Source organism: Dipodomys spectabilis, unplaced genomic scaffold (genome assembly GCF_019054845.1).
Source record: "Dipodomys spectabilis isolate Male_0828 unplaced genomic scaffold, ASM1905484v1 ptg000147l, whole genome shotgun sequence".
NCBI classification, from domain to species: domain Eukaryota; kingdom Metazoa; phylum Chordata; class Mammalia; order Rodentia; family Heteromyidae; genus Dipodomys; species Dipodomys spectabilis.
The window spans coordinates 18,040,054-18,055,291 of NW_024870824.1; the positions used below are offsets into that span (position 1 = coordinate 18,040,054).

A 15,238-nucleotide genomic window follows, 5' to 3' on the forward strand; every position below is an offset into this window, starting at 1 on the left:
TATTCTTCGAATTGATGACCTTATAAAATTACACCCGGAGAGCAAAGATGATAAACATGGAGGCTATCAGGATGCCGTTCACTCTGGAGCCCTGGATGACTGATCTCATTCCCCTTTATTTATAACAATGTTAGAGGCAGTGTCTTACAACTTACATATTGAAAATACAGCAAGCTGTCAACTTGGATTCTTGTGATTGGTTCCCTTCCTCATTTTGGTCCTTAGATTTTACATATTACAATTTACATTGAAAAAAATCAAGATTCAAATATGGTTGTGAATACTATTAATCAGATCACCCTCTCTGAACACACATTGCTATTCCCATCCCACCTCCAATACATAGGGCTGCAATACCAGGGCTCTTGCCTATTCTCTCCAGTGTGTGTAGCAGGATCACAAGGTTCCTACAGCCAGATGCTCCAAGGGGGTGGCCCAAGACTATAGCCCGTCCTTCAATGTTGACCTTCTCTGGGCATAATCCAAGTTCTTTAGTTATGGCAACAGAGAGAGCTGCATAGGTTTCATTGATTTCAAATGCATCAACATCCTCCAGAGACCAGCCTGCTTTAAAGACAGCTTGCTTTATGGCTGGAATGGGTCGGTTCCCATAATAGAAGGGTCCACCTCTGCTTGTGACCAGGAAACAATCTTGCTAAAGGTTTAAGACCACGTTTTTCAGCTTCTGACTTCTTCGTAAGAACCACAGCTGCAGCACCATCGCCCATTCCTGAAGCATTAGCTGTGGTGATGGTCCCGGTGCCGTCCGTAAGGAAGTACGGCTTCAGCTTGGCCAGGGCTTCAAGGTTGCTCCCATGGTGAGGAAACTCGTCTTTTTTCACTTCAGTAATGCCTTTTCTAGAAGACACAAGAACTGGTACAATTTCTTTGTCAAAATGGCCAGCTTTCTGTGGATGCTCTGTCCTGTTCTGGGACAGCAGTACAACCTTGTCCTGATCTTCTCTATTCATCTGCCATTGCTTGGCAACATTTTCAACTGTAATGCCCTTATGATAGTGGTGAAAGGCACATGTAGGACCATCGTGGAGAATGCTATCAGCCAGGGGCATCTCACCTATCCTGGCTCCTGTTCTCAGGTGAGCCAGATGAGGAGCCTTGCTCATGCTTTCCATGCCTCTGGCCACCACAATGCTGGAGTCATCTATCCGTATGGACTGGGCTGCCAGGCACACGGCTTTTAGGCCTGACCCACACACCATTTGGCAGCTCCATGCTGGAACGGGGTAGGGGAACCCTGCAGCCACACTGGCTTGCTGGGCAGGATCCTGCGGCCAAGACGTGACCAAATATGACCTCGGACACCTCCTCCAGAGCCACCGCGGCCCTTTTCAAGACTTCCTTGATGACAGTGGCGCCCAGGTCATGGGCCGGCACCATGGACAGGGCGCCATTGAAGGAGCCTATGATGGTCCACGCTGCAGCGATGATGACCACGGGGTCGGAACCTGCATTCATCCTACCGGGCAAGCCTCTGACTCCAAGTGTAATAATTACTTTTTTAGTTAGAATAAATTGAGGATATTTTGGATGTCCAGTTAAAGTGCTTATCAAGGTCAAAAGCCTATGTGCTAACTTTTATGGTATGATCAGTGCTTGGCCCCTTACACAGTTTTCATTGCTTGTCATCAAAAGCAAATTAAATGTGTACTTTAGATGTTCTATAGTTACTTTGAATTTTGAGAATATAAACTCTTTTGAAAGAAATTTAATGTTTTCAAAAATTCATAAATCTTTTCAGTTCTTTAGGTTATTTTACCAATTATGAGTGAAAAGGTCAATATAGTTCCATAGAGAACTCAGTAGTATCCTAGTCATTTAGGAGAAAGATTCATCTAAATATGATGAAGAAGATGCAGTGAATTACGCATAAGTAGGATTTTATCATTTGATTCCTTTTAGTGGTTAAAGTCTAGTGTAGTGTGAAGACATGACAAGTTCGATGTAATAGTTTTACATCAAAAAAGTACTGAAAATACAGTTACCTATGCAAGCCCCAAACTATCTCCCAGATTTTTCTTTTATAAAAATGATTTTTATTGTGAAAATACTGTACAGAGGTGTTACAGTTACATGAGCAAGGTAATGAGTACATTTCTTATCAAGCATTGTTGCCTTCTCCTTTGTTTTTCCCCTACCACCCCTTCCCTTCCACCTCCACAACTACACTCTCCCCCACACTTAAATTATAAACTTTGTTTTTCAACATAGTGTCTTGTACATCTCATTGTTACAATGAGTCAACCTGTATCCCTATGTAAACATTTTGTTTTTTTTTTTCCCTTCTCCTCTCCAAATTATACCAACATCAAATACAGTGAAAACGGGGGTTATACCTGTGGGGGGAGTGGAAAGACTTGGAAAAAATTATATTAAGTGAAGTAAGCCAGGCCCAAAGAAACATAGGCCCAAGGTCAAAAGCTATATACATATGTATATATACATATATACATATGACCAGATAAGATGATGTTAAGTGAAATTAACTCCAAGACAGGGTCACAAGTGGTTTTTTCTTTCTTGCTATTGTTTCTAACTTATTTATAAGGTACCATGTGATTTTTTTTGTTGCTTTGTATGTTCCTCCCCCTGAATTTCTTAAGATACTTCATATCAACTGTGAGTATAATAGAAGATAGCACCATCTTGTCAAATTGAACAGATGACAAGAAATGAAGCATGGCTTTCCCTGTCAACTGTACCTCACATCCACACACACAAATCCCACTGGCAATCTTGTCTCAGAAAGGAGTCTGGCTGGATCTGTGTTTGGTCACACTGATGTGGCCTGATTCTGGATAACTGGAAATTAGGAGAGAGCACAAGCAGCTGTATCCTCGATGTAGCTTTATCCAGAATCTGACATCAGCTAATCTGTCATCCACCACCAAGAACACCTTTCCACTACAAAGTGGCTTTGCACATTCATGGTCTTCTACTTAGGAAGCTTATTCAGTGGTTCTTATTTCTTCTGCCAAACCCACTTCATTGTAGAGCACTAGAAGACTATCCTCTATTAAGGACAAACCTCAACAGTTACACAGTGAACACTGAAGAAGCCAGATGTCTTACTTACAATATGTGGCCCTTGAGTTTTTCATCACCATTAGAATTGGCAAGAGCTGAATTTTATTTTTATAGGACCTGGAGATAGGGTAGCCTGTTTTACCTGTGATGGAAGGCTGAGTCACTGAGAATCAAAGGATGAGGTTATGTCAGGACAATGCTGATTTTTGGAAAATTCTCTGGAAATACTGAAGTTTAGTATTTCAAATCTGAGCATGCAGACGCATGCAGCTTTAATGCATACATTTATCTGCTGTCCACAGCTAGTGCTCCCAGCTAACAAAGCAGATTGCAAGAGCAGGTTTTCATTACATGTATTGCAATGATAATATCAAATGCTTTTGTTGTGATGGTAGTTTGAGGTGTTAGGAATCTGGAGATGATACATGATGAACTATGCCAAATGGTTTCCAAGGCGTGAGTTCTTGATCTGCATGAAAGGGTAAGAGTTTGTTATTGAGATTCAATCTAGGTATCTTCATCTTCTGAAACATTTGTTATAAACTTCGGATACAGCTGGAGAAGAAATTGTTCATTTTGGAGTTGGAGAAAGTTTTTCAGAAGATTCAATCATGATGAACATGCCTGTGCTTAAAGCTGCTTTGAAAAGAAAAGCTGATTTGAACAAGAAGCCTGGTGAAACAGACAATTCAAAATAAAATCCTCATCACTGGGGAGAACTAAGAATAATTAATGATATTTTGTTAACACTTCCTAATGCTAAAGATGAAAAAGAGGAGAGGAGAAGGAAAGGCAAAGTAAAGATGACATCAGATGACTTGTTATTGATTTGGAACTGTTTCAAAAATTGACATGTATTCTTCCTATCCTGGAAAATTGTATAAAGGCTACAGTCATAAATAAATAGGAACATGATAGTATTAAACAAGCAAACCCATGGATAACCTTTACAAGCAAGTGATATGGTTGATACCATTTTAGTTAAAGGAAATACTGCAGCCAAATCTTAGAAAACTGTTTGTAAGAAATTCACTGCATTGTAGGAGAACTTATTCATGAAGTATATTCCTACACAAGCTGTTTCAGGCATGTTACTGGAAGAGGAACTGAGGAGACTGTAAAGAGAAAGAACTTATCAAGGGTGTATGAACAGAAAAGCCTCCAGGTGTTCATCGCTTGTGAGCATCTCTTAGTATGCCAGGAATGTGCCCCTTCCCTAAGAAAATGCCCCATTTGCATTGTTTGGATATTTCTCTCACAAAGAAAAGTAGCCAGGATAAAATGTTGAATTTTGGAAGCCATCTGAAACAAACAAAAAAAGGAGTGATTCTTTAGTTAACGATACTTTGCTCTACTGCGTTAATAATCTTGTTTTACTAAAACTAGCATACCATCCTTAATCTGTCTGTAGTTGCAAGGGCAGATTGATGTTACATGAGCTAGGTTAGGATGCATATAACTATAGGAGGTATTGAAGGAATGTCAGTGCCCATTAAATGCTACTTGAAGAGTGGTTCTCTATGAGAGCTCTGAGTATAGTGGAATAAGAATTGGAGTTCATAAATCATGGTGTCATATTCTCTTTGGTACTTCTTTTCATTATGGATATGTAAGGATTTTCCTGTTACTTGTAAACAAGATCTCCCCTAGTTTGTGAGAAACATTTTAACAAAGTGCTTTGGAATATTATAAAATGCAAAAAGAAAAGATTAGAAGACTGAAGATGAAATCCATCCATCCATCCATCCTTCCTTCCTTCCTTCCTTCCTTCCTTCCTTCCTTCCTTCCTTCCTTCCTTCCTTCCTTCCTTCCTTCCTTCCTTCCTTCTTTATTTTGTTCTTTCTGTTCCTATTGTGCAGCCACAGAAGTGGCAATTCACTTTAGCAGCAACAGTTATCCTTTCATATCATTAACTTTCAGCACTCACACAATCAGCCTCACTGCGTTTCTCAGAAGTATTAGCAGCAGGCACATACACCAAGGCCTGAGACTCCCTTCTACAGCATGCTTTATCCACCCTTTGTTTGCCTCAGGAATGGAAGCTTCTTTCTGAAATTGTTTTATCTGGATGACCTCATATTATAATTCTGATAGTCAATCCTTAGATGCTTATGTACACCATTACCAGTGATAAGATCATGGTGAAGAATTTTTTTCATTGTTGAGAAATTTTTTTATTATTATTTTTAATTAAGTTTTTTGTGAAAATACTGTACAGAGGGGTTACAATTACACAAGCAAGGTAATGAGTATATTTCCTATCAAGCATTGTTGCCTCCTCCTTAGTTTCTCCTATCATCCCTTCTCCCCGGCCCTGGCGCCAAAATTGTAAAGTTAATTATTTGACATAATGTCTTGTACATCTCATTGTTGCAATGGGTCCAGCTGTAGCCCTATTCTTTGTGTAAATTTGTTGTCTTCATTTGTGTCAGCTGATATGGCAATTAACACCATATATAAGATCAGGCAACATACTCAAAGACAACATATTAGAAATAATTTTAACTTTCTAGTAACCTTGAGTGTTATACCAAAGTCCATGTCAATTAAAAGCCTTTGTCATCCACTGACATCACATTTTAATAAAATATTACCTGTAAGAAAATGTTATGAAAAATAAAAAACAGATAGATCCTGAGCCTGACCTTTAGTGTAGCAGTGGCACCAAAAACTTGGGTGAGATATATTTTTATTTATTTTAATAGACATATTGAAGTACATTACCATGTACCTTCTGGAGAGCTTACAAAAATCAATGAACTCAGAATTTCTAAAGAAAACAAGAAGTTCTGTGGCAGTGCTGAGAGAATATTTTTGTTATAAAGCTAGATGATAGACACTGCTTAAAAACAAACACAAAACACAGCTGTACAACAGAAATTGAATTTTCAGATTTGAACATTCTTTGTGAAAATCAGGGTACCAAGGGAAAAGAGTACCTGTTAGTGTTCCCTCACTGTGACAAATACTTGAGAGAAGATGGTTTCAGAAGCTGCAGTTGACAGTTGGTAGGATTACTGTGCTACTTTGGGTCTGAGTCAAAACCATCTTGATACAGAACTCTACTTCATGGCAGCCAAGAGAAGGGCGCTCATTTCATGGTCTCCAGATAGCTGAGACAAGGACAGGAAGGAACAAGGATTATGTATGTCATTCAAAGACATGCTCCCTGTGACCCACTTAATTCAATCAGGCTCCACCTCCTAGTTTCCATTATCTCCCAATAATGTTAGCATATTATGGCTCCATCAAAGCATTAATCTATTAATTAGATCAGAGACTTCATGATTTAATCACCTCTGAATGATTAGATCCACTAGTTAGGCACCAAGTTTTTAATAGAAGAGTCTTTTGAGAACATTTCATATTCATATCATACCAGAATAGATCCTGGATCCTTAAAATGACAATGTCTGGGTAGTATCAGTAGAAAGTGAAAATCTCTTCTCCTTATCCACCTGAGAATTTCTTTTGCTGAGGACCATGTAATAACCACCAGAAGCAGATGTTTTGCAGAGGACATCATATTAAGGCATCTTATTAACAAAAGACTTATTACATAAAATTATTATATTTAATCCACTAGCAAAGATTAATTTTCTGCTAGATAAGGCAATACCTGACAAAGCAGGAGATTAGTTTTAATTTTAAAAGCTTGCAAACTTTTTATAATTTAGTTTGCTAAAAGTTTGATTATGTGTGGGAATGAATGCTAAGATTATTAGGCCAAAAAGGATGAAATTCAATATAGATTTGCATCTAGTTTATTAATATGGGTACATATCAAGAATGTATTTAATGTGAGATTAAGTTGTCAAAAACTCCCTACCCCATAAAAATTATCAGAGAAATGTAAATATTGGAGAGGATTACGATGTGCATTATTAAACTGATTATATCTAAGAAAAACCAGGACAATCTTTTCAAATAAAGAAGTATCAACTTCCTCAAAAATTGGATACAGCTGCTGAGGTGGTCACTGAAAAATTAAAACTCTTTTTTAGTAGGAATGATATAATCCATGAAGGAATAGGGATCTCAGGTCTTAAGGTTACATAACCCCTATGAAATCAATTGATATGTCTGCCTGTGTTGCTAATATTGTATGGCCTATAATGATGTTATAAATTTTCAAATAGCCCATGGCAGAATAAAAGATCCCATCCCAAGAAGGAGAGGATTCAGTAACTTCAGACAGAAGCAAAAATGTAACCAAAATTTTGACCTTAAAGATTTTGGCAGTGGTTAACTTGTTATAGTGTTCTTAGGTATGAAAAAGATGATAAAATAGCATTTTATCATAACAAAAAAATCATCAAGTGTGGGAGGTAGCATTCTTATTTGAGTCATGATATGGAAAATCACAAACTCTTCACTGAATGGAATCCAGATCCACTTGCAAAAAAATATACTGCTGTACTGTCCTATGCAACAGCCCTGAGTGTTACTTCAACTGATCCCTAAATGGACTATAGACCAACAATGTGTCAGAGTAATTGTATTGGGGAAAAATTGCCTAGAGTATTTAGAACTAGACACTCTTACTGAATTTACATGAGGTTTCACAGGGTAAAGTGTCATTGTGATCCATTGGCTAGAATGAAGGCTTACATAATCAGAGACAAGTAGAATGTTAGCCAAAGACTAATTAGTGATATGTGGAGTTTTATCCCAAAGAGATGATAAGGAATTATATAATTTTTGAATTAACTGTTGGTACTAGGACAATTATTTTTCACCCTGAGATTTCTCAAATTATGAGCTACATCTTCCAAAAGTATGAGCTTTCTAGATACATTGTGGTCTAGATCCAAATTTATTCTGTTATGGCTTCCACTTGAGAGTGAATCCCCACTCCTACACTGTGATATTCCTCATAACCCTCTGTTCCAAACAGGGCAAGTTTCAAGATTTACCATTTCCATTTCTCTCAGAATCCTGTATCTTAATCTTAGTAGTAGTTAAGTAGACTTCCTTTCATGACAAGCATTGATCTGTCCTTCTCTTCCTACCTTAGTTACCTGAAAACCATGTGATAATGGCTCATATAATCTCATTCACAGCCTATCCTGCTCTACTTTTTCTATGTCAGCTATTGATTTGTCTAACTGTGGAAGTCACCACAGAAAAACCAGTTGAAATCCTTGAAACAGTCTAGAGATATGAAGAATAATGTAATCAATCTAAAAAGCATTCTAGGGCAGGAGGCATAGATCAGTAGATAGAGCTCTAGCCATTGAGCAAAAGTGTCAGGTACTGAGTTTGAATCCTGTTCTCAGACCAAAAAATAAAAATAAAAAGCATTTTAAAACATCTAAGACATGTCATATATTACATTATTTGCTATTCTACTAAACAGAACAAACATTATGTACCAAAGTTCCAATAACAAAAAAAGGTTTTAATAAGTTGAAAAAATCTTAATAAATTAAAAGTTTTAATAAAATTAAATAGATCTTAATAAGTTTGAGAGGTGGGTTCCAGATCATACTGTTGGCAAATCTCCTCACCTTCTGCCTTTTTAAAACTTCAATTCATTGAAAAAAGTAACTTGTACACACACACACACACACACACACACACACACACACACACACACACACACACATACACGCACATACCCACACAGTGCAACATATGATAACATACTTGTATGGGGTTGAGATTAATGTAGCTATTGAGTCATGTAAATTTGAGTTCCAGTTCTAGTTTTTCTAATTCCTAACTGTGTGGTCTTAAAAGAAAGCTTTCATTTTCTGTTTCTGAAACAGAAAATTCGATTTTTTTTTGTGATAAAATTTGTACCTGTTATAAGGTTATTATGAAGATTAATATACTAAATTAAAGTTAATTAATGAACTGGGTCTCAAGAATTCAACAATATCTCTTTCTTTCAACTTTTCTAATAGACCATGAACTCAAGCTACAATCACACATCTTCAGCTCTGCAGAATAATGTAACATGATTTTTTAACATGTGGCAGTTATCAACTTATATTTATTGCATAAATAAATTTATTGCATGAAGTTGATGACTAAAAAAGCTTCAGAAACCTTTTACTAAGACAGCATTATAAGGTATCAGAAGATGAATTGCACTCCAGGCTAGACAATCTCCTGTGAGGAGGAAAGAATTGGTGCAAGCTCATCTTCTTCCACAGAAGATATTCTCCTCCACTGAAGATGCTTACTTAAATCTCAGTACACTTGAGATGAATCCAAAGTATATTTCTGTGTTTACATCAGTCAAAAACTTAATTCCTTATTTATACAAGGAGTACTCCAGAAGGACAGCTGCTGAGGTTTCAAAGAACTTTTTGGTTCATAATCAAGTGTAGTGTGTCTTTTCTGGGTATACTTAGTTTTTTGGTTGAAAGTTTTCCTTTTTCCTTCTTTTGGTTATCTTTAATACATGTATTCCCTTCACATTTCCACATACATTTGTATATGAAAAAAGTCCTACTTTCATTTTAATTTGGATACTTACTGTTTTCCTGAGTCTCCTAATCCATAGTATTTATCTTGGTCTTTTGAAATTTATTTACTATTTTTAAAGATAGACTCTGTCTCTGTCTCCTACAACTTCCTTTTGTTTTACTTTTTTATTTTTGCTAGTCCTTGGGCTTGAACTCAGGGCCTGGGTACTGTCCCTTATATTTTTGCTTAAGGCTAGCGCTCTACCATGTGAGTCATAGCACCACTTCTGGCTTTTTCTGTGTATGTGGTACTGAGGAATTGACCTCAGGGCTTCATGAATGCTAGGCAAGCACTCTACCACTAAGCCACATTCCCAGCCCATGTCTCACATTATATATATATATGTGTGTGTGTGTGTGTGTGTGTGTGTGTGTGTGTGTGTGTATACACATATACATATATACATATATATATGTATATATATATATAATTTTATTGTTAAGATATACAGAGAGGTTACAGTTACATGAGTAAGGCAATGAGTACATTACTTGTCCATCATTGTTACCCCTTCCCTTCCTTCTTGTATCCCTTCCCTCCTTGCCTCCCAAAGTTGTAAAGTTCATTTTCAACATAGTGTCTTGTGTATCTCATTGTTACAATGCATTAACCTATATCCTTATTTCAGCATTTTGTTATTTCCCTTCCCCTCCTTAAATTAGAAAAATGTATATACAAGATGCAGGGCACCAAAGTCAAATACAGTGAAAATAGAGGTTATATCGAGGGGGGAGAACATATAAGAGAAACAAAAAGATCACATAGTACATTTTAAATGCGTTAAAATCAATGATAAAAGTAGATGATCAAGATTTCTGAAAAAGATGGCTATTTCTTGATTGGGTAGACTGATTAGGTTTGTTTGTAAATGAATCCTAGTAGTATCATTAAATATTTTTGTGGACTGATTAATTTATTTAAACATAAAGTTTTCATATTCTCTGTTAAGGCAAAGCTTTGTCTTTTATAGTAAGAGAAGAAGGTGAGGATCTTAATAGACATTCTGCATGAAGTCAGTTAACTCAGTTCTGATCTGCTTTGTTGCTTCCATTTGTCCATCTCTTGTTTGACTTTCAAATTTTTGTTTGTGTTTTCTGTGTGTTTTCACTCTCCTGTGCAATATCTTTTAAAATATTGTTTTAAGAACCCTTATTATAGTTTTTAGTTGTATTTGGGAAACATGAGAATTGATGTTTTCTTGCCTTCTGTCATCACCATTTGTTATATGAACTTCTGTTTCCATAGACATGCCTAACTCTCCTTACATAGACATTTAATATACTTTCATGCTTACAGATACTCTTTAAATAGATATACACAATCATCTTACAGTGATTCTTATTATACATTATAAGAGGAAATTGTCGACTTTTTCTTATATTTTATATGTATAATGATTATGCTTTATATTTCTCTCAGCACTGACTATATATGTAGATAGATAGAGCATTTTTAGATTTTAATTTTAGATATTATCATTGTTCAGGATTACAGAGAAAACACCAAGCAGTTCACTTTTTAAAACAGAAGTAAATACAGCATTATTTAGGGGGGGCAAACAAGCAAATTGATCAAACTCTTAATATTTATATTTGTACTTGTAATGTCATTTTATTATTTTATAAGGTAATTTTATTGTCTGAGACACAAATTGGTGAGAACAGTTGATGCCTTTGAGATAAATAAGGAAACTAGTTTCATATACCATTATGTGGAATTCAAATTATACTAGCAATTTGGCATTTGGTTCGTCAAGTGTTCCCCACTGTGGTAGTTTTATACTTAGTGACCGAGACAATCAGGAAGACTTTTTTGCCTATTGTGGGGCTTGAATTCAGGGCTTGGGTGCTGTTCCTGAACTCTTTTTGCTCAAGGCTAGCACTCTACTACTTTAAGCCAGAGCTCCACTTCTGGCTTTTGAGTAGTTAATTAGAGGTGAGAGACTATGGTAACTTTTCTGCTTAGACTGGTTTGGAACCATGATCCTCAGTTCTCAGCCTCTTGAGTTACTAGGATTATAGGCATGAATCACTGGTGCCCAGCTTCAGAAGACTTAAAAATCTTTTTCCTATTGGGATTTTACTTATTTTTGATATCAAATACTGCAATAAGCAGTATTTGATATGAGATTGCTATTGTAACAGCTGTCTTTAATAAATCTTCCTAAAATTTAAACATAATAAAAGGCTATAATAAATAAGTGGGCTAAAGACTTAAAGAGAAACTTCTCTGAACAGGAAAGAAGGATGGCCAATAGACACATGAAGGAATGCTCAACCTCCCTACCCATAAAAGAAATGCAAATCAAAACAACATTGAGATTCCACCTCACCCCAGTAAGAATGGCTAGAATCAAGAACATTTCTAATAACAACAGATGCTGGAGGGGATGTGGACAGAAGGGAACTTTACTTCATTGTTGGTGGAAGTGTAAACTTGTTCAACCACTTTAGAAAGCAGTATGGAGGTTCCTCAAAACACTCCACATACAGGTCCCCTATGACCCAGCAATCCCAGTTTTGGGCATTTACCTGAATGATCACAAACAAGATCATATGAAAGCTACCAGCACAACTATGTTTGTTGTAGAATTATTTACCATAGCTAGGATATGGAACCAACCCAGATGTCCCTCAGTAGATGAATGGATCAAGAAAATGTGGTATATATACACAATGGAATTCTATGCCTCCATCAGAAAGAATGACATTGCCCCATTTGTTAGGAAATGGGAAGACTTGGAAAAAATTATATTAAGTGAAGTAAGCCAGGTCCAAAGAAACATAAGTCCCATACTTTCCCTTATTTTCAATAACTAGTATATGTCTGAGACAAGCAGAAATGGTCAGATAAGTTGATGTTAGGTGAAATGAACCCAGGTTTTTCTTTCTTGCTATTGTTTCTAACATATTTAGAAGATGATTTCTTTGTTGCTTTGTATGTCCCTCCTCATGGTATAACCCCTGTTTTCACTGTGTTTGATGTTGGTATAATTTGTGGAGGGCAGGGGAAAAAAATAGTTTAAATAGGGATACAGGTGGACCCATTGCAACAATGAGATATACAAGATGTTATGTTGAAAAACGAACTTTACAACTTTGGCCGGGAGTGGGGGGAGGAAGGGTGCAGATGGGAAGGGCTGGGAAGGGGAAACAAAGGAGGAGGCAACAATGCTTGATAAGAAATGTACTCATTACCTTGCTCATGTAATTGTAACCCCTCTACCGTATTTTCACAATAAAAATAAAATAAAATAAAACTGGCTGTTTAAATTGAGGAAAAATGATGAAATAAAATAATAATTTTTTATTTTGTGTTATAAATATATTCATTTCAACAAAATTCCTAAATAATACAAAATATTGCTTATATTTCTAGTATTATAGTGTTAACATTTTGAACTTTCATTTTAGATAATAGACTTTAGTTTCATCAGAAATAATCTTTAATATACTTGAAAAGGTACTATCAAAGTACTGGAAATCATTGTAAAAAATTATTCTATGGGATTTGGTGTGAAGTAATTCTACTTTAAAATACTCTCTAAAATTATGCCAAGATAAAAGCCTCCTTAATTATACTTATAAGATAAAATATGGTTAAATTTGGCTTTGAAGTTTAAAAATCTGGGAATTAAATGAAGCAACTATGTTCCAGATTCCTTAACTTGTGCATTATGTCTTCTTTTACAATCAAAATTCTATAACCAAGAATATTTTTATTATCTTCAAATAGCTGTAGAAAGAGGTTTTCACTGAACATATCCAGATATGTGGCCATGCATTTTGAAGAGTTACCTCCTCCGTTATTTTCTCCCCATATGCCATCTTTCCCAATTCCACCCATTTAATCAAATTTTCGTGCTCAATTTTCATGTGTTTATTGAATATTATGAAATTATTTGCTCAGAATTCTTTTTCAGTGTCTTAGTCTTACATGAAAATAATAATAATAGTAATAATAACAACAACAAAACACTTTAAATCTTCAATAATCTTCTCTAAATGGATAAAATAAGTTAAATTAACATTAACAAATTTTATTTTATTTCAATGCATTGAAATTTGAGCTAGCCCATATTATAGATTTTTCCCATAAAAATGAAGTGTTTTAAGTTTAATAGTATGTTCTTTAAACTTGTACTACTTGAAAGAAAATTCGTAAAATATTGGTAGTGAAAACAATTTCAGAAAAAATATTTTTATCAAAAAACACTTAACTGTTGCTTTGAATTACTTTTCTAGTTTTCAAAAATCAGTATTCTACATTTTGGCAAGCAATCTTCAATATGTGAGGAAGAGAGTCTCTGGGAGTGAAAAGAACAAGTCAGTTCACCTGAGAGTATTTAAGAACTATGATTTACAATCTCCCAATGCATGCCCTGTGTGCTATTTGTTTGGGGCATTTTACTGTCCTCACATCTGAACACCCTTTTGACCTATGAGTTACATAAATCTAATGTCAGCATTTCAGTAACTCCTAGTTAACTTTGCCAGTGCCTACATGTAATACCTTGAAATAGTTAGCTAGGCATGCACATTTTAGAAGAGCAAACTCCATGTGTATAGCTTCATTAGGTTGTTACTAGGTCATATATACATCACATGGAGTAGTTGAGTAAAATTAAATTTTATTATTTAAAAGTTACAAATCTATCTTGTAAATCTGGTGTTTAAGTGTTTTCCCTTCTCCAACTTTTTTTTAAAAAAATCCTTAAGTAGTGATATGGAGGGGTTTTAACTCAACTTATCAGTTTATGAGTATAATACCTCTTGATCAATATCACTGTTATAATCTCTCTCATCTTTCTTTTCATTTAAGAAATCTCCAGAAGACGGTGTAAAAAGGGTGATGGACAGGAGTAGGTTGGTGGTATAATTTTATTCCACAATAAGTAGCTGGAATGATATATCTGCTTCTGTGTTCTCATAAGCACATAAGTTTCCTGTTCTATATTTTTACATTATGTTTTAGTAGTTTTATGGATTATATAAAAAATGCACATTAAAGTAGAAAATCTAAGAATTTAAGAAAATTTACACTATGAAATGTATTGTCTAAGATGTTAAAGAATATTAAATATAACATCCTTTAACACAGAGATGGAACAAACTTTTTGTGAAAGGTCCTTGTTTAAGAATCACTGCTTCTTGGGTACTGCATTTTAATGGCAAGTTTATTCTCCCTGTTTTTCAAGATACAATCCAAGATGTACAGGAGAAGCTGGCTAGACAGCTAAGAAGTCTTTCCGCTTGGAAAGCATGAAACCAGTTACAGATGAAAGATCACAAAATCAAAAGGAAAATTCCATGTTTACTTTCCAGTCTGTAAATGCATCCCAGCCAGATTGGAAAGATGTACATTTTCCAAATCGTTGTGGCTTTCTCCTTTTCCTTCCACCAGTAGGAAGAATTGAATTGATTCCCAAGGGCATTTCTTTCAGCATCCAATGGTATGTATTTGCTTCTGTTTCTGGAGAAACACTAGGTACTGATTATGTTTTATAGAAAGGTTTTAGATCTGATATTAGGGCCATGTGTGGCTTTCCAAAACTTGAAAAACAAAAGTTATAGTGGAGGGAGTACAGAAGATATTAAAAGATTACTTTCAAATATGACAGTTTACAAGATGGATTTTCTAGGATTAAAGTTACAAGATGGATTTTCTAGGATTAAAGATTCTTTTAGATGACGAGGTGTTAAAAATACTACCAGTG

General features: G+C 35.5%; 2 pseudogenes; one reads left to right on the plus strand and one right to left on the minus strand.

The window, feature by feature from the left end:
• Positions 1 to 295: 295 nt before the first annotated feature.
• On the minus strand, positions 296 to 1,497 carry LOC122118161 (annotated as a pseudogene).
• Positions 1,498 to 2,595: 1,098 nt separating this feature from the next.
• On the plus strand, positions 2,596 to 4,055 carry LOC122118053 (annotated as a pseudogene).
• Positions 4,056 to 15,238: the final 11,183 nt, after the last annotated feature.